Source organism: Dipodomys merriami, unplaced genomic scaffold (genome assembly GCF_024711535.1).
Source record: "Dipodomys merriami isolate MVZ:Mamm:240054 unplaced genomic scaffold, mDipMer1.0.p SCAF_8, whole genome shotgun sequence".
Classification (NCBI taxonomy): Eukaryota; Metazoa; Chordata; class Mammalia; order Rodentia; family Heteromyidae; genus Dipodomys; species Dipodomys merriami.
Window position 1 is genome coordinate 3,598,123 of NW_027206401.1, and position 24,164 is coordinate 3,622,286.

General features: G+C 45.3%; 1 protein-coding gene across 1 annotated transcript in view; it reads right to left on the reverse strand.

The window, feature by feature from the left end:
- Pacrg (parkin coregulated) overlaps positions 1-24,164 on the reverse strand; it is a 376,899-nt gene that overhangs the window by 70,795 nt on the left and 281,940 nt on the right. The window lies entirely within an intron of this gene.

Genomic DNA, 24,164 nt, shown 5'->3' on the forward strand with positions numbered 1-24,164 from the left:
TAAGAAATGTACTCATTCTTGCCCATGTAATTGTAACCCTTCTGTACAGTATTTTCACAATAAAAAAAGAAAGAAATAGTAAACGCATTTATTAATGAAGATTAACAAATGAGAATCACTTAAGAGTGCGCCTATGACTTCCTTGGGGACATGGAGAAAGGTGAGTACCAATTTGAGACCCCTCATTAGAGGGCCGAAGTGCGGAGGCGTCCGTGCCGCCTGGGAACCGCCGTGTGGCACTGGGGGCGGGGAGGGATCTCTCGCCACTCAGGCCTTCTTGTCTGGGCTCTGTTCCCTTCCCCATGCCTACTTCATGCTTTGAAGCCCTTGGGGCCTGGCTGGCAGAGCGTAGCATCTGTAGCTGTGGGGCTGCACCTGCACCGGCACCTGCAGGGAGAGCGGGGCTCCCATGCCTCCCTCCCTCCTCACAGCCCTCTGGCTCCCCGTCATGGCCTCTCACACTCTGCCCTGACCTTGGATTGCTTGGAGCTAGACTCAAGTTCTGAGCAGAAAATGACTCACAGAAGTGCATCGGTGGAATGCTTAACAGCATGTCAAAGCTCTTCGTGGAGAATGATTCTGTAGACGTAGCAAATAGAAATGATGGTTGTTCGGTGTGGCTTAGAAGGATTTCATTGCAAACAGGTAAGTTGGATACTGTGAAGTCACATCTCTAGTTAATGACAACACAATCTTAAGTAATGGCCTCCTTGTTCTTAGAGAACAGGTGCCTAAGCATAAGTTTAATATAGATTGGACAGAAAGGGTAGGAAGAACAGCAAGGCTGCCAAGTATGGTAGTCTTTCCCATTACTATAAGCTGTGTTCCTACACTCTTGTATGAGTGTGTGTGTGTGTGCGCGCGCGCACAAGTGTCTGTGTATATGCATGTGTGTGCGTGTGTGTGAAAAAGAGGGGGAGAGAGATGGGTGCTGGAGTGAGTGGAGGGTGGTGGGTCTTAGTTGAAGGATCACTGAACTGTGTCTTTCTGCATTTGTGACTCCCTTAGCTTTCATTTTCCTTTATGTGCTTATTTATTTGTATTTAATCAATATCACCCTGCCCTCTCCCCGACTCCCAGCCCCGCTGGTGTTCTAACCCCTTCCCAGGACCCTGGGGTCGCCTCCCTCCAGCTCCAGCTCAGGCTCAGCCTCAGGCTGTCCGCTCCACACCACTGGCCCTGCTCAGCCTCCCTGGCTGGCTCTAAGAGCTAAGTTGTGTCATCTCTCCTCAGGGCCTCAAGGGCTTATTTTCTTACTCTGGATCAAGTCTGGGAGGACTGCAGAATCAAGAGGCTCAGCCATGTCGACTGCCTACACGCCGTGAAATCCTATGGGTACCTCCATTAATTGTGGTAAGAGACACCATAGCAAGCAAAACTATTTCATGAATCCATTATGTACAAGTGAGTTAAATACTGAGAATCACTGCAGATGTGTGTCCTTTGTATTAAAAAAAAAACCAACAATTGTTTGCTTTTTTTGTGACAAGTCCCATTCTATAGCTATCTGCCTGGATTTTAAAGTATAAAAACAGTAAAGTAAGGGAAGGGTCTAAATTCTCATGGTGAAAAATCTGCATATGGAAGCTTTGTGTGTCTAGCTTAGTGGTAGAGAGGGTAATGGGAAAACATCCATCACAGGAAGGTTAAAGCAATTATGTAGACAGATCTCAGCTGTGGGTTCCTGTGTTTTGTCCTCTGTGGAATCTGAGGACGGAGCTCTTCCCTGGCAGGCACGGGACAGGACACAGATTAGGAAATGTCCCTGTCCCTGTCATCTGTGCTGCAGTGGATAATTTGCACTTAAGCATTAAGGAATCACCATGTTGCCTGCGGGAGAATTTCCAACTCTGTAAGGAAAAAAGGTCAGCTTTAAGTGTTATGGTCATGAGGGCAGTGTGGAGCCAAAAGAATTTTTTGTTTTAAAGAAGAAACAGATTCTGTGATTAGGACCTATCACGTATGCCTGGGAGGGGAAAAAAAAATGCAGTAATGCTAAAGGAGCGTTCAGCAGAGGAATGAAGACTTTTATTAAGTCAACCTCACTTGAAGGAAGACTTTTTTCTTTTTACATTTTAAGGGACTAAAGTCTGTTCAAGACTCGATTGAATGGGACATAAAATTGATCAGCATGGAGAAATTCGACCAGGTCAGCATTTGGACAGCCTGAAATTAACACCCCCCCCCCCCAAAGTGGCTCTTCCCTGGTTTAAACAACTTGCTGTTTCTTATTCAATATGCTTTATATTTGCCACTGTCCAGAGGAGGGAATTCCTTTAAACAAATTCAAGGTGTGCCTCCTCACAAGTTGGATACGACGAAGAACTGATTTTATTTTATCTTAGCAGCTGTAAGAGGAAGACAACAGCAACAAAAAATTGGCCTGAGAATCACCTCTGGGGGGTCTGGGGGTCTGATGAGTGCTCTCCTGAGCATTAGCCAGAGTCACCCCTCCCCCTTCTCTGAGGTGTCTGCCATCCTATCATCCGCACATTTCCAGAGAGGCCACCGTCCTCGGCTGATCAGGGCAGACCACCAAGGCCGCCACTACCACTCTGTCCCCTTGGTGATGTGCGTTGTACTCGCAGTGGGCGTATTTTTTTAAAATTTTATTTTATTTTATTTGTGAACATACTGTACAGAGGGGTTATAATTTGGGCGTATTTTTTAATGAGGGCTCTCCAGTGAATTGTCTTTGTGCTCACCATCAAGGATAGGGTTGTTAGGGACTACGTCCTAAGTGGTTGTGTATCGCACTCTGCGAGGGTATTGCGTGTCATGGCACTGACAAAACCCTGGTTTAAAAAAAAACCCATCTCAACTCCTCGGATAGCTTTTGTACAAATACTTTAGAAGGAAGATATCGGGTCACAGGTAAAGTCATTCGCAGCAAATGACGACATTGTACTGGACTTCCACTGTCAGTCTCACTGCAATTGTTTTCGCCTTTGACTGCTGTTATTTTAGGAAGCGCTGACTTGGGCAGCACAAGCAAGCTTGCCGCCCTGGTGGTTCTAAGGAAGACATTTGCCACCATGAAACCAAGGTTGTGTCTGGTGGAGCGCTGAGGTCCGCCAGCAGTCACGTGGGCATGTTGATAGAGACTTGTGGGGGCTGGGCTCAAGAACTTGGCAAACCCTGTGGGATGCAGTGCTGTTTGTAATCGGCTGTCCTAGCCTTGGCCACTGCAGAGCTGTGACTTAAAAAAAAACAAAACAACTCTACAAAACAACCAAAACTGAAGAGTGTGAAGGTGTGTGTTTGAGCATGTCAGGCATGGAGAAAGTCTTGAATGATTTTCAGTGCTTACTTTACAGTATGATATTTCCTTTGTGCCACCTGTTTCTTTTCAAACTATAGTTTGAATGTTTTGGGGCCTTGTTCAAGTATTAACTAGGTTGATAAATGCTTATCTCATGTATCATGAAAAAAAATCAATGGGAAGAAAATTAAAAAGCTTAGTCAGGTCATAATATCCCTTTAGAATAAACATTATGTAGTGGTTGTCTCATTTTGTGCTATCCTCATCTGTGAAATTAGGTAATCCCTAGAGCATAACCTATCAATATTAACAATTATCTGTTGTTTGTATCATTTAGTGTACCTTATACCTGACCACTCACTATAGTTTTTTTCTTATTATAGATTGAGAATTGATTAATGAAAGATAAAATGCTATATCAACTTGCATTTACTTTCAACCTCAACCCACTGAAATCCATCTTCTGGCCTCTTCGCAAAGTTCTCACAGGGAGAAAGACTGTCACATTAATTCTGGTTAGATCCACTCGAACTACTCTTTATTAAAGCCATGGAGAAGTTTGGATGATAAGATGCTCGATTTCAGGGCCACTCATCACATTTCCTGATAAATGCTAACAATAGTTCACTGTGTTCTTCCTTTGCTAACTCACCCAATTCCTGTCAGCAGGGAAAGGTGTCAGAGACAGACCTAATACTGCTTCCACCTTATTTAGTAAACGAATCTGAGAGCCAGGCTATAGATTGCTGGGACTTGTGCTTCTATTTGCAGCTTGTGGGCACAGCTTTCCCCTCCACTTGAAAAGAGAGTTTAATGTTTAAGGGAAACAGCACATGAGGAAAAATGGAGACCTCTGTGTTGGAAAGTGTTGTTTTCTGCTTAATGATCTCACATTAAGGACAGGACAAATGCGTGTGTGTGTGTGTGTGTGTGTGTGTGTGTGTGTGTGTGTGTGTGTGTGTGTGTGTGTGTGTGTGTGTGTGTGTGTGTGTGTGTGTGTGGTAAAAAAGGTTCATGTTCTTTCTCTGTCTGTTGTTAATATTGTAAACATTACTCGATCACTGAATGCACTCTGTCTGAGGTGGGTGTTTCCATGAATGTAAAACATGTACAGACCCTGTGCCTTTCTCTAAGTTAGTCCACATTTCCCTCCATATAAAGCTGAAATAATCTGGTAGATTTTAAGTAATACTTTAGCATTGTGTATGTATGTGTGTATATGTATGTTGTGTGTGTGTATGTATGTGTGCATACGCATGTGTGTGCCAGTACTGAACTCAGGGCCTCATAAGCTTGCCTGGCTTCTTTACTCAAGGCTGGCACAGCTGAGTCACAGCTCCACCTCTGCTTTATTTTTAATTTTTTTTTCTGGTTAATTGGAGGTAAGAGTCTTACAGACTTTTCTGCCTGACTAGGATTGGGATTCTCAGATCTCAAGGCCTTCTGAGTAGCTGGGAATTACAGGAGTAAGCCTCTAGTACCTGGCTACTTTAACATTCCTGTTGGGAACAACTATGCTAAAACCCTAGAAAATTGTATCAAGAAAGACTGAAATCCAAAATTATGCTTACCTCAACCATCTCAAAGCATTAGGCATACATAAAACAGCTAAATAAAGTACATATTTGTTCATTTTACTTTGGAGCTTTTTTGGGACAAAAACTGAGTAGCTAATATGGAAAAGATACTAATTTTAACATGACAGTTTGGCAGCCCAATCCTTCTTTTCCATAAAGGCAAGAATTAGTTTGAATTTTGATCTGTCTTTCCCCTTTTTCTATTTGCATGTATATACCATCATCATCATCACCTTCATCTGGACTTGATGTACATAATGTATGTCTTGGGAGGAGAAGGGAAACATTCAGAAATAGTGTGTACATATAAATGGTCTCCATTCTTTGTGGGAGTATTTGCTTTATGTAGGACTGGATTATGCAACCTAAGCTAGTGTACTAACAGGATAACACCAGTTTATCTCCAGTGAATTCAAATGGGCTATTAAGTTCTGCTTGTGTAGACGGGGGCACTATGGGAGACAACTGTGAAAAGAGACGGAAATGCTGCTCACGGGCTGTGGCCCCAAACAGGCCACTTCCATATGCTCTCAAACGCCTGACAGCTTTCGGAGCCCAAGTCCCAACTCCTCCTCCACTGCCTCCATCTGGCACCCACAGACTGAGAGCTTGTCTTTTCCGAGACACTCATGGGCTCCCCGGTATGGTACTGAGCATTTTTGAATTGTAGTGATTCTCCATTCTATTGTCAAAGCTGGACCCTGGTTCTAATCTGCCCATTCTCTTCCAGAGAGACAGCTATGGGTCCTGACAGTATCATATATATATATATATATATATATATATGTATATGTTATATCATATATATATATATATTTTTTTTCAAAAACAACTTAGTTGCATGCATTTTAATCTAGTGTCAATGTGGGCCAGGCTCCCTTGCCTGCGGCTGGGTTATGCGCCATGTTGTGTTAGGGGTCCGAGTGTGAAGGGACATCCCTCCTGAGCAGTGTAGCATGTAGCATAGTGAGAGACCAGGGGACGCAGCATCCACAGCTGGGCCAGAAGGGGTCCTTTCAGTGTGTTGTTTTCACACCTTTACAGATGGGTGTCGGTTCACGGGGAAATCTCAGATACATAATGAACAAAAATGGGGGCAAAGGATTTGATTTCAGCAATGTTGGAAATATGCTAACTTTGGTGCTGTAAATTTTAGGCTTTATGCCTTCATTTCTTTGCTTATTGAAGGTTTGTTCTTTTGAGACTCTTCAAACGCTGGCTGTCACCTGTTCTGCCTGGCAGACTTAATGGGCAGTGATCATCGTTTTCACTTCAGCAGAAAAAGACTGATCACCATCCACTTTGTGAGTGAACCGAGGAGAGCACAGAACACTTCCAACACAGGGCTGCTTTGCTCAGCAACAGACACGACTTGGACATCAGATTCCAACAAGTGTATGGACAGTTATTGAAATAATTTAGAAGAAACTTAATGATAAGTTTGCATTTTCAACAAAGCCTTAAGAAATAAAAACCAGAAGCAATGATGAATATCTACACTCTCTCCTCTCTTCTGCCCTCTGAACTCCTCTCAGGAGCTGTGGCCTAATGATCTGGTTTTACTCCTTCCTGCACAATATCACCTCACTATCAGGTTTGCATTTTCCCTGTTCCGGCCCCATGTCTTGGGTGCCCTGCTTGTGATGGTGGAGGTGGGGAAGACCAAGGAGAGGGGAAAGAGCTGTGTGGTATTTCAACCTGTCAGTCCTTCCCAAATAAAGAATATGCTCACACCAAAGACAAACAAGCAACACAAAACTAATCCATGGGGAAGAGGTAAGTTTTTGTACTGACACATACAGTAATGCAGTAATAGCATTATGGATTATGGCAATCCATAACGAAAGGACTTGGAACCCGTCCATCAATTGTCCATCCAAATACACAAATACGTGGAGAGGAAATGTCTTGATGCCACGCTAATGCTAATGCTAACGTCCCACCTACTTGTGAACACCCTTGCTTGTGCTCACGAGTGCTTGTGAGTGACATGACAAGGAATGATCCCTTTTTGGTAAGAAACCACCTGACTGCCACTGGTTGCCACTCTGGGTTCTTCTTGTGTCACAGCCTTAACGAATATTTTCTTAGAAACCAGGAGCTACCATGCCTCCGAGCACTCAGTCCTGACCATCTGCACACACCATCTATTCTCACCAAGCTGGGGACGAATGGAAACACCATCACATCTCCTTCGGGCACAATATGCTGTGAGCCACACCTGGCTATGCCTTGCGAAATGCTGCGTAAAGTGCACACCAAGTCCTCTGTGGACGGAGAGAAGCGTTTGTTCGTCTCTTGCACGCCACCCCTTCGATGACGGCCAGTATTATCTTTTTCTTTTCAAAGTAATTTGTCTTAGGAAAGCCACAGGACCAGAGCAGCATGGGCACGCACGCTGCCTGCAGCCCTTCCTGGCGGGATGCTCACACTAGGGTTTGTAACAAGCCCAGCAATTGCCTTCACTGTCCTATGGATCCAGAATTACCTTCTCCTTTCTGGCACTTACGAAGAGGACACGCACGGAAGCAATTATTACATGAGCTAATGAACTGAGCGACGAAAACATCATCAACCAAAAGAGTTTCTACCCCTATCAAAATTCATCTTTAGGAGTTGGCAAGGTCACAACCTTCATCTCTGAGGCCTTAAAGAGAATGTTTCGGGGTGAGTGGCCGTGGCCTTTCTGGGCAAGGACACACAGAGACAGAAGAGGAAGGACCCAGTGTGTCCAGCTCACCACTCACAGCCATCTGGGACAAACAGGCAGCAAAAGGTGCCCGTTCTGTGGCTCTGAAGACCCCTGCTTTGCCCTGGGAGATTTCCCCCCAAAAGCTACTAGAGACACCCCCATGGGCTCTCATGCGTAGGGTATGCTCCTGGCCTTCAGCATACTCCTTCAGTCACCTTTGTCACCTTATATTAAAGGACTTAATGAAGCCCAGATAATCTGGCCTTTTCTCTACATGCACGAGAGTTAAACAACAACAACAAAAAGCATGTATTTTATTCATTTTGTGGTATGGATTGCTAAGATAAATTGCAGGCAAGAAATCAATCCAAGATCTATTTGCTGGAGGCCTCTCTCGGTTAGCTGAGCTTACCACTTCTCATCTCCATATGAAAATCAGCACAGCGACTACTTCTCTTTGAACTCTGAGAAGGGGAGAATCCTGAAAATTTGACAGTTGGTGGCAATTTATGTCACTTGCTCTATTACTGTGGGCAGAATGTGGGCAAACACGGAAAGGAAAATCTGAATCTATAATACAGATACATACATATGCATATATACCTACGTGCATATTTATATCTCTATCTATTTATCAGCGGTGAAGGACGCAAGTGGCAGAATGCTGGGACAGGGGAGGAACGCAGAGCTCATTCACCAAACAGCCCTTCCACCGAGATAGTCTGCAGTTTCATTCCTTTGTTACCATTTGTTTCTCACTCTCAGCTAGTGACTACATGGGAACACTGACTCCTTCTCTGCTTCCCCTCTGCCCCTCGGCACCGCCTTCAGTTGGAGATGACGCTCATGGCTCTCCCTCCTCTCCCTTCCCCTCCTCACCCCTCGCCCCTCCTCTTCTCTCCCCCATGCCCTGTCCTCTGGGCTGTTGGCTCCCTTCCCCAAGGCCTGCTCAGATCTCTGTTGGCTCATCTACTCCTTCTGTCTAAGCCACCTGATGAACCTGCCTACTGCTGCTCTAATTCTTCTTCCCTTTCCTTTCCAACCCCAAGCTCTTTCTGGGGTCTCATCTGACTTGTGGCGGGACCTCCACTCTATCTAGGTGGGCAATGTTTGCTCTTTGTGTGTCCAGGGGGGCCTTTGCATGCTTCTGTTGCAGCATACTAATGAGCTCAGGCTCCTCCTGAGCACTGGGTCTGAATTAAGGCCAGGAGGTAAGTAAGAAAGGAGTCGAGGAGGCCTTGCCCAACCCACTCACCCTGAAGGGTGGTGAGGAGGGTCTCCATTCAGTCCAACTCCTGGAGGCTCCCCACCAGGACGAGGGAGTCTCTGGTGTGGCTCAGAGACACTCTACTACCTTTGTGACCAGTTTTTGAAGAAATTGTAACAAACATATGCCAATATGCAGTAGGACTAAGAAAAGTCCCTGTGTGAGTTAGTAATCTTCTTTTCCTTTAAAATAAAAACATCTAAGTACTATTATGATCAAATACACACATGCTAACAAAATGGAAATAGGGTTATCACAAATTCTATAAATGAAAACTTTTTACTGATTCAGTCCATGAATTTACTTCTCATAAATGCTTGGAAGACATTTCTCCATATAGTTCTGCTGCTTGCTTTCTTCCTAGTTGTTCCATACATTATAAAGTAAGAAATAATAAATGTCACATAAACACTCACACTCTCAGAACAAATGAAACCCTAGCCATTCATAGGAACATCAGAAATGAGACAGGAAGAGAGCATTCACAGGACCCCAGCCGACGTGGCCCCAAGCTGCTGCCCCCGCCTAGCACTGCCTGCCAGGAAAGCCGGCAGAGCCAGGGCTCTCCATCCTCCCGGCTCAGCCACACGCAAGGCTCGGGGGGCCACCGGCCCGGCTTAGCACTGGAAGGCCGGTGTCTGTCGAAACTGTTCAGGTTCAAGCAAACCGGGACAGCCAGTCACTCTAAAGGAGATATCCAAAAACAAGGGTTGCAAAAGAATGTCCCAGCGAGTGAGTACTTTCAGCCTTTGCTGTTTGACCCATGGTCATTCTTGGTGTCCTCACTGGACACGAATGGGTTAAATTCTGACCTTCGTGAATGTTCCTGGTGCAGTTCTATCAATACATCTGGAATGTTGCTCATGAAATCCAATCCTCTTCCCTCTCCTACTCATGGCTGTGTGTTGTTCGGAAAGTATGCATGAACTGAGAAGTATGCAACACGTGCCCATGGTTGTACCCTTGGCGTTCAGAGCCCAAGGTTAAGACCATTTGCCTTAGTGCGGGGTCACGGATGTGACAGAGTGCAGACCTGGGTGAGGAGCCGCGCACGTGCACAGAGGGGCGGCGTGCCTGCTTGTGATTTTGTGGCATAGACACTAACAAGCCCAGGACACTTCCCCCTCTTTTATTAGAAATAAAATAGTTGCCTTACTTTTTATCCTTTTTATTTTCTGTCAGTTGTGGGGCTTGAACTCAGGCCTGGGCGCTGTCCCTGAGCCTCTGTGTGCTCAAGGCTGGTGCTCTACCACTTGAGCCACAGCACCACTTCACTTTTTGTCCATTTTTAAAATAAAACAATATATGTGGATTCTAAATTGATGGCTGGTAAAAATCAGTAGAAGAGTCCTCTGGTTGCCAGTGTTTATCAGCAAATTCCTGTCTTTTTTATTTATTTTTCGTCTTTTCAGGTACTGTATCTTGGATTGTGTTAAAATTTAAAAGCAAACAGTATCATTTGCTATTCTTTATAGTCAAATGTACCTGGCGCAATGGCTCATGCTTGCAATTTACTGTTCAGGAGGCTGAGGTCTGAGGACCCCATGTCCGAGTCAGCCCCAGCAGAAAAAAGCCCAGGGGACTCATCTTGAATTAACCATCAGAAAGCCTGGAAGTAGACCTGTGGCTCAAGTGGTAGAGCACCAGCCTTGAGTGAAAAAGCTAAGGGACCACACCTAGACCCTGAACCGAAGCCCTCGCCCTGGGAAAAAATAATTGTTGTGAAGCTTTCCCACAACTCAGATGTGGACAATGTTAGTTCATCCTTTGCAGTTGTCTTGAGCCTTAAAGGAGCAGAGTTTGAAGCTCAGCCGAAGACCCTGGTGTATCATGGCTGCCCTCAAGCAGTGGACACCTCGCCAGTCTTCTTCTTTTCTGCTCAGAACCTGCCTGAGTCACTTAACATTAGAGTGCTTGTTTATTCAGTCCACATTTGACTCCTGGTTCCCAGTGAGGAGGGCAACAGAGTTACTACAGCACAACACTCAGTGATACGGACGCTGGAGCCAGCGGCCCTGCGGGGAGCTCCCTGACATCTCTGAGCTTTATTTTCATTATGAATGAAATGAAGACCCTTCTACCCTCACGTGACACACCTGTGGGAGTCAAGAGGTTCACCAGGCGAGAACTGAGAGTGCCGAGAAGCTGGGGTGATGTTGCCAAGTACTCCATAGGTGGTTATTAGCGTTTCACTGCAATCTAGGCATTTCATATATTTTTTTAAAACCTCATTGACCTATCTTATTTACTGTATTAGCAAACAAACTCTTTCTCATAGTCATAGCAAGTGCTGTGACTTACTTACATTAAAACTCTGAAAATCACTTTAGTGAATAAATACTCTAGTCATTTGGTGAAAACATGTCTAAGACTCAATTAAAACAGGTATTTCAGAATGGAAAGTATGTTACTAGATGAAAGTTTTACAGTAACTCTAAATTTCCCAGGGCATAAGTGCCTATCTGCATGGAGTTGGGAATTACATGGAGATACACACCTAGAACCTTCTCCCTTGAAAGAACAAGAATGAGGTCCTGATGCTTTTGGGTTATCTCCAGAGCTTCCAGCGCTTCGTGCCGTCTCTCACTGAGCGTTTGTTTTGCTTCGTGCTCTAGCATGGGCTGGAGAGCTATTCTTCTACATTTCCATTTGACCCTGGACAGTTTAATGTTTTGAAAGATGAGCCGGCCCTTGTGGGAGTCAATTCTCTCGTCGATTCCCTCGAGGACGGAATACTTGAAACAAGGAGCGACCACGGCCACAGTAGGCAAATGGAACTCTATTTTGGTGACACACTTCTAGACAAAAGCATCTGTGGATGGCATTTTTTTTCTTTTACAGATAAAGGTGATTTCAGAATAGATTTGTACTCCTGAAATAGCTGCCAGGACTAAAAATGCCCACAGATAAGAAAATGGATTAGTACCAATAGAAAACCACGCACAGCTGCATTTGAAGGGAGGATTCTGACTGTAAAAAATTAGGCATCCACTGGTCAAATGTGTATTTTTTTCCTAGTGAAAGGGAGATTATCTTGAAGATATTAGGTTCAAGATTTTTAATGGGGTTTTTAAAGATGAGTGCGTGCTGGCTGTACGAGGGCTTCACTGTGGGTCTGCGGCGGGCGGGGCTGCAGGGCACCCTGCGCTCCCACTCCATCTCTCTCCTTCCTCACTCTCCTCTCTTCTTAAACCAATCTCAACAGATTTCCTTGATCTGTTTTCATATTTTGCATATAAAATACTTTAAAAACACTTACTCCCCCATACTCTCTGTTGGCCCTATCTCCTTCCTCTGGAACTTGTCAAGGTTTTTCATTACTGTAAGATCTGTCTTTATGTTTGCTTACTTAGCCACTATTATTGGTCTTCCTATCTGTGTCCATGTATTTTTTCCAATACCGGCTCAGCTCATGTCTGTGCATGACAGGGACCTGTGCTTGTACCTGTGTCCTGGCTACTTTCCTCCTCGGTTCAGGAAAGAAGGACGGACGGCACTTCCTCATGGCATCTGAGGTGACATGAGGCAAACTAGTGTAATATAAAAGTAATAAAAATAATAATAGTAAACAATAATAATAAAGTAATATAAAAACATGTGTGACACTTAATATTGGCTCGACACATGTTGATCTTGTGTGGCTATTCTAACCGTTGACGCAGATCCTCACCTGAGATTCTCTCATTCCTATTTCTAAGGCTCAGAGTAGCATACTACAGAATGTGGCGGCACATTTCTAGTAAGCTGGGACCATGAGGGGTCCTAGAGCAGATGAGCGGTGGGAAGAGCGGAGTTAAAAGGGAGAGGTGACTGCAGGGTTCCATCTTGGCTGACTAGTAGAAGGGCAGTGGCACAGAGATGAAAGCCACCGCTTTCCTTCGCTAGAGTTGCAGGGCCTAGCCTTCGTAGGGCTGGTGATTGTGTGGACGGGGTTGGCCTGCTGGGAGGCAGAGGGAGCGTAGGCGGTGGGTAGGCCTGGGACGTGGGGTAGAGTCTGAGGCTTCTCTGGGAGTCATTCTTTTCATCATGGAGGCTCCGGGCATCTTTGGGATGGATCCTTGAGTAAAATAAATGTCTTAAGTGTATTTCTGGGAAATGAGGAGTTATTATGCATCTAGCAAAGGAAGTTACATGAAACTGAAATTACCAAATTGCAAGGTCACGTGGGAAGGGCAGAGTGGCCGCACAGTGCCCTTGTTCACCGCACACATGTGTGAATAAATCTCATGGTCAAATGGCTGACATGAATTGAGCCAGAACCGAGAGATGGTCTTGGAAGTGTGGACACATGGCACAGGAAGCTGGCATTCTCCAGACACAATCTAGTGGATTTAGTGGCTTCAAGATTAGAGGAGGATTTGAGGAGTTAAAAAGGAAATAAAAAATTGGCCAACAGAATTAGTAGTTTATTATGATAAAATAGGAAGGCAATCAAACGACAGTCCTCTGTGTACAGTTTAGAACACCAGAGGCACCCACATGCTCTTCCTGTGGCATATTTAATTGTTTCTCCTTTGAAAACACTGCTTCATTTTGATCAGAGTACAAGTTGAATGCTTACGGAAGTGACTACCCCTGGACATGAGGTCCAAAGTTCAAGTTGAGAGGACCAGTCCCAGGAGGCTGGAGTGCTTGGGGTGGGACCCTGCTCTGTGATCCCGGACACCAGTGTAGAAGGAAAAAAATGCTTTCATAGGTCTGCAAAATGTGCTGATGATCAGGAAAAGACAGAATGCGAGAGAGGGGACGAGGTAAGGGAAGGGGAGGGGAGGGAGGAGCAGAGGCAAGAACGGGACAATGCAACAAAGTAGAATTTGCTTGTGTCCAAACAGCTTTAAGTCCTACCGACCAAACTGGCCAGTACATTCTAGCTTCTAGAACTAATTTTAGCAGCTCCAAATACTTGGACAGTGATGCTTTAACAAATAGGCTATTTGGATGCATGAAATAACCACAGCCTAAAAAAAGTTAAAGCTGTCCTCTTCAGTCTGGGTGTGCTGTACCCCCAGAACATTTGTCACTGAAGGCAGCCTCTTTAGCTAGTCCCCAAAACAGCCAGCAAGAGCCATCTGCTTTCTGACTGAAAACTCAGCAGCATGGGGTTCTGAGCTCCCTGAGTTTGAGCTTTGAGAGCTGGAGAGTTCTCTGGTTTCGGAAAGAGAGACATGGAAATACATGAGAGTCGGACAGACAGAAAGGAGGGGAAGGAAGGAAGGGGGGAAGGGGGAAAGGGAGAATGGTGAGAGGGAGTGAGGAGGGGATGGGAGGAGAACATAAGGGCTTGGGGAAGAGCTGAGGGTGAATTCTGGGCAATCCAGACCCCTTGAGACACTGCTATGGCCTGAGAGCCAAGCCCATGCAAGTTTACCGCAACAAAATTGGATTCAGAGTTTTTGTCACAGATGGCTTGACTTGTTTTCTCTGATTCCTATTAAGAAATACTCTTCCAACCCATCATGGATTTGAGAAAGTCTCCGATATGATTTATCTAGATTCTTTAGAACTGCCTCTCTCATAGGGAAGAATGGCCTTGTAGATGGCTTTCACCCTGGATGACTAAATTAAGGCAATCCAAGTTGGACCGTTGTAAAGGTACCGACTCTCACCTGAACTTTTTATGCATTGCCTTAGAACGTATAAAGCTGTCTTAGGAAACAAATTAAAGACAAAACTGAGGTCTTCCTATAGGCATTTAAGAGACAGGCATTCCCTTCCATCCCCCCTCAATTTCAGAGAAGCCTCGGGGAAATGACTAGAACACAGATGATATTTGTATAATTTATATTCATAAAAATATAAAGTGTCGCATTTAAACTTTTTGTAGACGCCATCACCCAACCAAAATAAAAAAAAAGCTAATACTTTAAAAATTGCCCTGAAGTGCTATGCCACTGTGTTGGAGGTTTATTTTATTCCTTTGTTATAAATATTCATTTAAATTAAAGGTTTCAAATGTCTGTATCAGGCAAGATATTGGAATTTTTAAGCCAGAGAAAATAGCTATTATTTATTAGTTTTCTTCTTCTTTCTTTCTTTGTTTTTTTTTAAAAGACTTTTATCTCCTGCACTTTGGGATCAGGTTTATAAATGATAGAAGAGTGAGAAATCTCAGTCACTTGGAAAAATGGAGGTCCCAGGAGTAGGGAATGTGTCAGATCTCTTCGATGAAGATGGGTGAGAGCCACTGATGGCAGAGTTACAGATGCCTGCACCTGTCCACAGCCTGACAAACGCTCCTTACCGCCAGCCCGCAAGACAGGAGGCGCACCACTCCCTCCCACCGGAGAAAATACACGGGACGCACAGACCTTCACTGTACTAAGTAGAGCTCCATTTGAGCCATCCACACTGGAGAAAGCTACTGTATACGATCATAAAAACTGTATTTAAACTGAAATAAACACCTCGATTCATACCCATCTTGAGACACACATCTTAAAGTTTAAATGTTTAAAAAGAAGACAGTCGACATTTTTATTGTTGATAACAAACTACGAATTTGTCTGGGGGAAATAAAGAAATCACAAAATGTTTGACAAAAGAGCTGTGATAAGAGATAAAGAACAGAGTATTCACTGTCTACAGACCCGGAGGGGGAGATTCAGTTTGTCCCCGGGCCCACATTGCCAGCTATGAGCCTTACAATGACAGTCATAAACAATGGACACTGAGTCGGCACTGAGAAAACAGACAATAGGTCTTTTTCTGAAAGTATCTGTAGGAGGAACATACAAATTAGTCAACAAGGGAACTGAAATGATCCTTGTATTCTTTGTTAAAAAAATGCTTTCAGGTTCTTTGCAAGAACGTCAGGATTCTTTCCCAGCTGTGGGGCTGCTTCTCCCTCATTCACTATAGAATTTTTCCCAGCTTGCACCTGGTCTGACCAGCAGTCAGCTGGGTTCTGAGCATTCTCCCCAGCTTCTCCCCTCAGCCCCCAGAGACTCGGGACAGCTGCACAACTGTGTTTTCTTTAGTTATAAAAGCAAGCTTGTGACATCCTTTGCTTGATTCTGTTTCAAACAGAATTAACTAAAATCAATCCAGTGACTCATTTGTGCTGGCCTGCTGTAGGCAGTACTGGCTGGAAAGGGGGCACAGGGTGGGTTGGAAGGCAGTCTTCAGGAAGCTTATAGTCCAATCCTGGGGTGTACAACACATGTACCGAGCAAGGCAGAGTGCATGCTTCCTCAGAAAAACTCTCACTGTGGGTCAGGTCAGTTCAGAGGAAAGGGGGTAGTGGAAATGCCTTAGAATTAGAAAACTCCAGACAACATGAACCGCACCCAGTTGCATTATTAAGATCTACTCCCCCCCCCAATTTGTCTTCAAAGAATATTTTTTCCTGATGCTGTCACTTCTATTTCACATAGATGAATTGTCTGCTTTGTGGCATTACCAGATCTAGCCACCTGGCAGCCCGACTACAGGACTGTGGACAGAGAAACCATAGCAGTGCGTGCTGCGGTGATGGTATGTCCACATCTACACAAGGACAGCGAATGCAGGTTCTTGTCAGTCATGGGCACTGGGTTCATAGCACGGGGAGCAACTGACTGTCTATTCATGCTGAAGGCTGGATGTTTCCTGTAAATACACTCTCGGCAAACACACTCATATCCTTTCCCCAAAGAAGCCAAGTGGAGGGAGCTTAGTGGAGGTTACTGTGCATAATGGGATGGCAGGAAATGACATAAAAACATGGTCCATGTTAAAGGGGGCATGGGGCAGACTGGCAATCTGTAAACTAGGAGCCAACTGGGGCATGTGCCACAGCAATAATGGCAGTGACAATCAGCTTTTAAAGGCATGGACAATAAATGAGCAGGGCATAAAACAGCTAATTCACTTCCATTATGCTCCAACACATTGTGTAATAAATACATTATCATTAGCAACAGATACGTTCACTCCTCTACTTCTTTCTATAAGAGATTCTTAAAACACTCTGTTAACAGCTATCTAAATGTCCACCTGTGGAAGCACAGTGTCTACAAGCAGAGTTCGTCACCGCAGCTGTCCTACGCTCATGAACCAGCCCCTACCTGCTCATCTCATGCCTGACTTCTCGCCAGCAAAATTATGGTAGACATGGAACTCAACAGCACGCATGACCCTTCCTTTGATCATACAAAGGTGTGTTGTACATAAATTACAAGGCTCCACTTGAGTTTGTTTTGGCAAAATGCTTTCCAAAGTATCATTCCATTTAATCATTTCCCAGCCATCTTTGACATTTTTTTCCCCTAATGATTCACTCATGCCTTGTTAAACTAAAAGATTTTCTACTTTCTCAAAGGAAAGCATATTGATCTCTTTCAAGATGAATAAGAATATATTTTTCAGGTTCTAGCATGCATTCCTTAAGTGTCTTTAGTAAACATCAACAACTCAATCGCATTCGCAAGATCCTTAGCCAAAGTTTACTTTGTGCAAAGAAATTGTTTCCTTCTGTCTGGCTGAGGCACGGATAGACAAAGATGATGTTCTCAGATCTCAGACACAAGACGAAGCAGCCGAAGTACAAGGCAGGGCAGGAACTGAAGGAGCATTGGGGCTTGTTATATAACAAAAATGAAACCGGACAAAGAGTGAAGAGGCCACTTCTTCAGAGGCAGAGTCCAGGACTCCTCACACTTCTCAGCTGGGAGGCCCTGGAGGTCAAGTGACCCAGCTTCCCAGGGGAGGAGCCTCAGATGTGAGGAACCACACCTGACTCTCAAGGACAGTGGACTTGAAAATGCCATCAGTAGTAGTGTCTTAGGTTTTCTATTACAGCTTACATTGCCCACATGTATATGCCTTGAATTTAGAGTTAGCAAATTTAGTAATTTAGAGTTTGTCATTAGACCATTTATGCAGCAGCAACTCATTTCACTATGGAGTAAACATTTGGTAAACACGTACTATAGACAAGAGTGGATGATTTACTGGCTCCATCTCTCTCTCTCTCTCTCTCTCTCTCTCTCTCTCTCTCTCTCTCTCTCTCTCTCTCTCTCTCTCTCTCTCAGATGATATAGAGCATGTCGTGGCTGTGCTTTGGGACTCTATTTGCCTAGGCCTCATAATTCCATTTAGGAAACCATAGTCATTGCTGGAAAATGACAACTAGAATGAAAAAACCAGTAGTGTAAGGGGTCTGTAACAGTGACACAATCATTAGGCCTTCACTTGTTCACGTTGCACTTATTACCCACAGAAGGACAGGGATTCCTTCAGAGTCTGTCAGATGTGAGGCTGCCCTGGGCTGCAGGAGTGGGAAGGAAGGCACGTGTGAACTGGAGAAAGCCCTGCGCTGGGAAGCGCTGACACGGAAGGAGAGTGACCCAGGAGGGTGTGGGGTGCTGGATCTGGGGAGCACTGGTGACTGCAGCGCAGGTACTGGGAGACAAGGCAGAGAATGCAAGCTGGGGAGAAGGAATGGGCCCAGGGCACCGAGTGCAAGAAGGGCTTGCCCAAGGAGAAGCGTGAGGGGCCATCAAGCAGTGCCCAGGGGCCTGGAAGAGAGCAGCTGGGTTAACCAGCCCTGCCTGGGTCAATCAGGAGGTGGAACGGAATGACGCCTCACCAGAAAGAGAGTGGTGGCCAGAGAGAATTTGAGAGTTGAGTGATATTCATGAATGGATTGGAGAAGGGTGTGAGAAAGGCTGGGCGTGGAGTGGTAGGGGTCAGAATTGATCTGCCTGAGGCCAACCTCCACTGGGTTCTGAGACAAGATAAGCCCAGTAGCTGGGTGTTGGAAATGGGTTGATGGAAATGATATTGCAAATTCTTTTCCTCCTCTCCTCTCCTCTCCTCTCCTCTCCTCTCCTCTCCTCTCCTCTCCTCTCCTCTCCTCTCCTCTCCTCTCCTCTTGTCTTCTCTTTTCTCTTCTCTATGTTGGTGTCTATCCTGGGGCTTGAACTCAGGGCCTGGGCACTGTCTCTAAGGTTTTGTGCTCAAGGCTAGCACTCTACCACTTGAGCCACAGGTCCATTTAATCATTTCTGGAGTTTAATTGGAGATAAGAATATCCCAGATTTTCTTGCCTAGACTAGCTTCAAACTGTGATGCTCAGATCTCAGCCTCCTGAGTTGCTAGGATTACAGGTGTAAGCTACTAGCACCTGGTTTCATGTTGCAACTATTTTTGTTGCATGGACTTCCCTAACAGTTTTGCCCCAGTAGCTCCTGGCCCACATTTTCCCACTGGCAGTGAGGTCGGTGCCCATCACAAGCTCCTGCTTACTGTCCAGGTCCCAGGAATGAACCATTTTGGGTTTATTTTTCTATTATATGAAAAGCTGCTGCAAGAAAATAATCCAGAAGACACAGACATAGAAAGAAAACACACCATCTTGAATAATAATTCTTAAAAAAAACAGATAAATATACCATGAAAAAAATGTGCCTTTAAAATGGAAAGTTGAGCTAATAAGCCTTATCATCAAATTATTCTGAATACAGCGTTCAATCTTTACTCACTTGCTTGAATTTATAATATGTAATGATAATTAAAATTTTTAGATCTTTTTAAAAAGACTATTAATTTGGGGCATAGACAGACAAACAGGCCCTCCATCAGACGAGCTCTAAGCTGAGGTTTGAGGGAGAAGAAGGAAGTCTGGGATAAGATAATAAGTTGTGAGTGTGTGTTTGTGTGTGTGCGATACCATGTATGAGCATGTGTATATGCAGGTATGTGAGGATGTGTGTGTGAGCATGTGTGCATGTGTGTGAGGACATGCGTTAGTGTGTGTATACATGTTGTAAGAATATGTGTGTGTATGTGTGTGTGAATGCATGTGTGTCTGTGTGCATGTGCATGTGTGTAGAGGTTCGGGGGACACGAGAGGATTTCCTTAGTCAGATGAGTCTGGAGATGGCTGGAACGTGTGTCGAGCACAGCTCTAGTGCTGAGTACAGCCTCTGCCCCCAGGGAGTTGGGACCCAGTCTGGGGCTCCATTCTGAACCTTGTCAGGAAAGGGGAATACCCAGGCAGGTGGGTCGCGCCCAGAGGGCCCCAGGAGGCCTGAGAGAGGATGTTGTGCCCAGGGTGAGGTAGCTGGTCCTGCATGTCCCACACTTCCCCCACTGCCTGGGAAAGGGGTGGGTAATTTGCCGGGCTCAGAACCCCTGTGGTGGCTTGGAAGGGAGAGAGGAAAAGTTAGCAATGAGCTTTATATCTCACTGCAACCAAATTCCCACCTGAACAGACGGAGGTGCCCTGACTGTGCGCAGTCCACTAGGCAATCCTGCGGACCAAGAGCCAGGAAATCAAATGGCACCTAATAAGAAACACTCTTTGGCATGGCCCTCTGGCCTGGGGATGGAAGGTGCTGTGGCGTCCGCAGCTGGGGTTGAACATGGGGTCCACACTTGACGTCTCCCGGGGTATCTGCCCACCGTACTGGGGTTGTGTGGACTGTTTAGAGCCAGGGTCCCTGATCTCCTTTCCAGCTTCCCTCCCTAATATGACCCAGGCTTACTCTGGCCAACTGTTGCCAGGAGCTTGTTTCAGCAGGAATTGATTGTGATGCCTGGGGCAAAGGCCTCAGGCTACCTTCATCTTGCTCTGTCTGTGCAGCCAGTCCTGCTGGTGTGCTGCCTGAGATCTGCCCGGTGCCCCGGCCACACACGCACCCACAGGCCCTGGCATGGTAAATTGGTCACTAATTTGGTTTCTGCTAATTGTGTTACCTTCCTAGCCTCAACCTTCCTGGCGGTGCAGGTAGAGGCTGTAAAAACACCGCAGATCCTCCGTGATCTGGTCTAATTGCCACACTTGGTCCACTAGATATCTGGATGCAATCAGACTGCTTTTTGCTTTTGTTTTTTGTTTGGTTTTTTCCTGATGGTTTCCATACATCATTGTGCTAGTTTGGGGAGGTGCTAGACAGGCTTTTGCAAGAATGGTTAGCTCTCTGGTCCTGTGCCTTTCTGTCTTTTTCTTGGTATCAGTACGTGGAGCGGGCAGTGGCTTCTCGTGGTTTCTCTGACCTGCAGCCAATAGGGGTAGCGGGCAGTGTGAGGCTTTGAATGAGCTCCTCCCAGCCAATCAGATAGGTATTGTTTACAAACTCAGTCATTTTTGCCTAAGACCCACAGGACATGTGTTGGGGACAGTTTTATTGAGCTAGCACTGGGGCGTGAGCACACAAAGGCACAAATCTAGGCATTCAAGGGACAGATTATGGACAGGACTTAGCCGACACTTCAACAGACTTAAATAAGAAATGCCGCTTTAAACATTTCCAGTTCCTCTATATTCTGTTATCTATGAGTCCGGCATATCAGCAGCAGGGTAAATTTCTCAAGAAACTAAGTACAAGGCGCTAAATTTGCACATTGATTTTTGTCTTTTGTCTGCAGTTTTAGGCTAATTTAAAAGGATGGTGAGGAGATTCTATTTTCAACTGGCTGAAGTTCAATAAGAATATAATAAAACACTGTTATAGCAAACTCTTTCATAGTAAAAATTTGGCAGCGCAAAATCTAATTCCTTTCAATGTGCTCCAATAGAGCCGAAACGCTGTTCTAGTGAGCCACACACCCAGGGCACTGACATGCGCCCCACAGCTCAGGGATTTTTCCATGTCTTATTTTTCTACCAAAGCAGCATTTCGCTGCCCTAAATTAAGAAGGCAAAGGGAAATATTTTGTAATAAAATCAATAAAGGACATAGCATTTCATTATAGCTATAGTTAAAAAAGATCATAAACCTGCATTTTTCTAATTTCAGGAATGTATTTGATCATTGTGGACAGGAAATTATACGTAATTATTAAATTACATTTCACTATTCTCTGTAATTCTTTTGTAAAGCCTTCCAATGAGTTTAACAACCCCAGGTAGTACAGTGGTTGTAGAACAGATCTCCTTGGCACAAACCAAGGATGGCAGGTTTCAAAGGTACAGTGCCCTACTTTTCTTCTCCTCCACCTCCTCCTTGTGCTCCTCCTTCCTTCTCCGTCTTCCCTATGCCTTGCATCATGCTAGCTCTTCTATCTCCTTCTTCTCACTGGTGGCAATTGCTAGTAAGAGCTTTAGAGAGATGTGGGGACGAGGCTCTTAACATCAGGCTCATCACACTCTCCCGTATCATTCCTAAGATACTGGGTTTAGTCAGATCACTTCCTCACATTGTCAGTGGTTTCCCATGTCTCAGCTTCAGGATGAGGATCTTGGCCAAGATCTAGGCCTCGACCTCACTTGAGAGCCGGCGTGGATGCTCTTCAGTCACACTCTGATTTCTTCCTCTAGTGCCCAGAAAAGCACGTTGAACTTCGATTTGAAACCCTCGGACAAGACTGTACCCTGTCAGCTATATCCTCCTCTGTGGCTTTGAGCAAGACAATTAACACCTAGCAGTTTTAGTTTGTCCATAAGGGAAACATTTAGTTAGAGCATAAGGTTACTAGTTAAATTTAAGCCAGACCGCGGAAGCCAGAGTTCTGTGTTTTCATAAGTCATATCTGTGTTAATATTATGTATATATTTTCTTAATTTTTAAATGAAGTACTTTGAAAGTCTTGTTTCCAGTGAAAACTCGTTGCGTATGAGAGAGGCCTAGGCTACAGATAGAGAGCACAGTGATGAAGGTGAGTCTCCTTTTGTGTTTATGGTGACTCCAGCGATGGCTCCGCCCACTCGGAGCCTGACAGTGACATTGTCACCCAGAGGACACAACCCTGACAGGAGTCTTGTTTGGCCTGATTCTGGGGACAGAAGAACGTTCTAAAGCTCACTCTTGTGCCATTTTCACTGAGCACTACAGTAAAACAAACAATGGATTTTGCAAAGCCTTCCACACATGGACATTTCCTCAGTCTCTTTCACCTGCCACGTGACTGTACGATGAGGAGATTTCAGAAGTGAGAGCGATTTCTCAGCCCTGTGGTTGGAACTACAGAGGAATTCACCAGCCCCAACCCCCAGAGGATTCCCAGCTTATCCAGCAGAGGGGAACTGTCACCAAGGAGCTTGAAGCCCTCCCTCAGAGCAGCAAAGCTGTGGCAAGTGACCAGAGCTTGGTTTCAAAACTGTTGGAAATGGTGTGTGTGTGTGTGTGTGTGTGTGTGTGTGTGTGTGTTCACAGCCAGGTGCTCTGAACAGTATGAAGGATGGTGAGCCAAATCAGTACAGCTCTGACCCCGGGGGCCCCCAATGAGTGTAAGCAGCCCTCGGGCCTGGGAAACCTGTTTCACATGGACTCAGGTTAATATGGGAATGCCAAGACTTTGATTCAGTGAGTAAGAAATGTATTTATTGTAACAGAGTGACTAGCTCACACGAAACCCCCCAAACAGAGTGTAGGTCCTCTACTCATCATGGAATTCCTCTATCTAGATTATAAAACCAAAGTAACAAAAAGAAGGGTGTGCCTTTTGCCATCTCCAGCAAATAATCTCAATTCTGCCCCACAGGATACATTTCCAGGGAGCATTGGGGCAGGGGCAGCGGCCGGGGGAGGGAGGGGGAGCAGCGTGTTCTCAGGAGGGGGAGGGGAGGACAGCTGGCGAGGCTCAGGACTGGGAACAAGGTCACAGTGTTCATCTCCAGGGACTTGCAGAAGAATGGAGAATTGGCCTTTTCATCTGGGCCCTCTGCTCTGCTCGCTGCTGCCCCGAGTCTCTGCTGTCCCCAAGTGGCCGGCTTGGCCACAGGAGGTAGGTAAAAGTTCCCGGAGGCTTCCTGTTTGGCCAGACCGCAGCCTGGGTTCCTTAACCCTTCCTTCACAGAGCAGCCCTGCCACCTTGCATTGCTCAGGGAGGGTCAGCGGGCGGCTAGCGGCATGTTGGCTGCATCCTCTGTCTCACCTTCTTCACAGCTCTGACTCTGAGGGAAAGCTGTCAAGTTAGATACATTTGGCTTTCCACCGATACTCTGTTTCTTGTGAGTTGCGAATCCGAGCCCCTGCAGAAATACTGTAACTGCTTCCAGCCCCAACAGAGCTGTCAGGCAGGACCAGTCCCCCAAGAAGCAAACAGTGCTGATAATTTAGGAGTCATTTTTGTTCATAATTTGAGTTAGCCACTTTATGCAGTATTTTTTGTTATTATTGCTCTGGTACTAGGGCTTGAACTCAGGCTCTGGGTACTTTATGTCCCTTTGCTTTTCTCTCAAGGCCGACACTCTACCGTGTTTGCCACAGCTGCACTCCTGGCTTTTTGCTGGTTAATTTAAAGTAAGTATCATGAATTTGTCTGCTGGGGCTGCCCTGAAACCTTTATCTTCAACCTCAGCCTCCTTCATGGCTGGGATTACTAGTGGGAACCACTGGTGCCTGGTTGTGCAATAGTCATTGAACTAAAAAGGTCAAATCTGATCTTTTCCACCCATACATTTTCAACCTAAAAACACTGCGTTTTGGTCTCCATCTGATG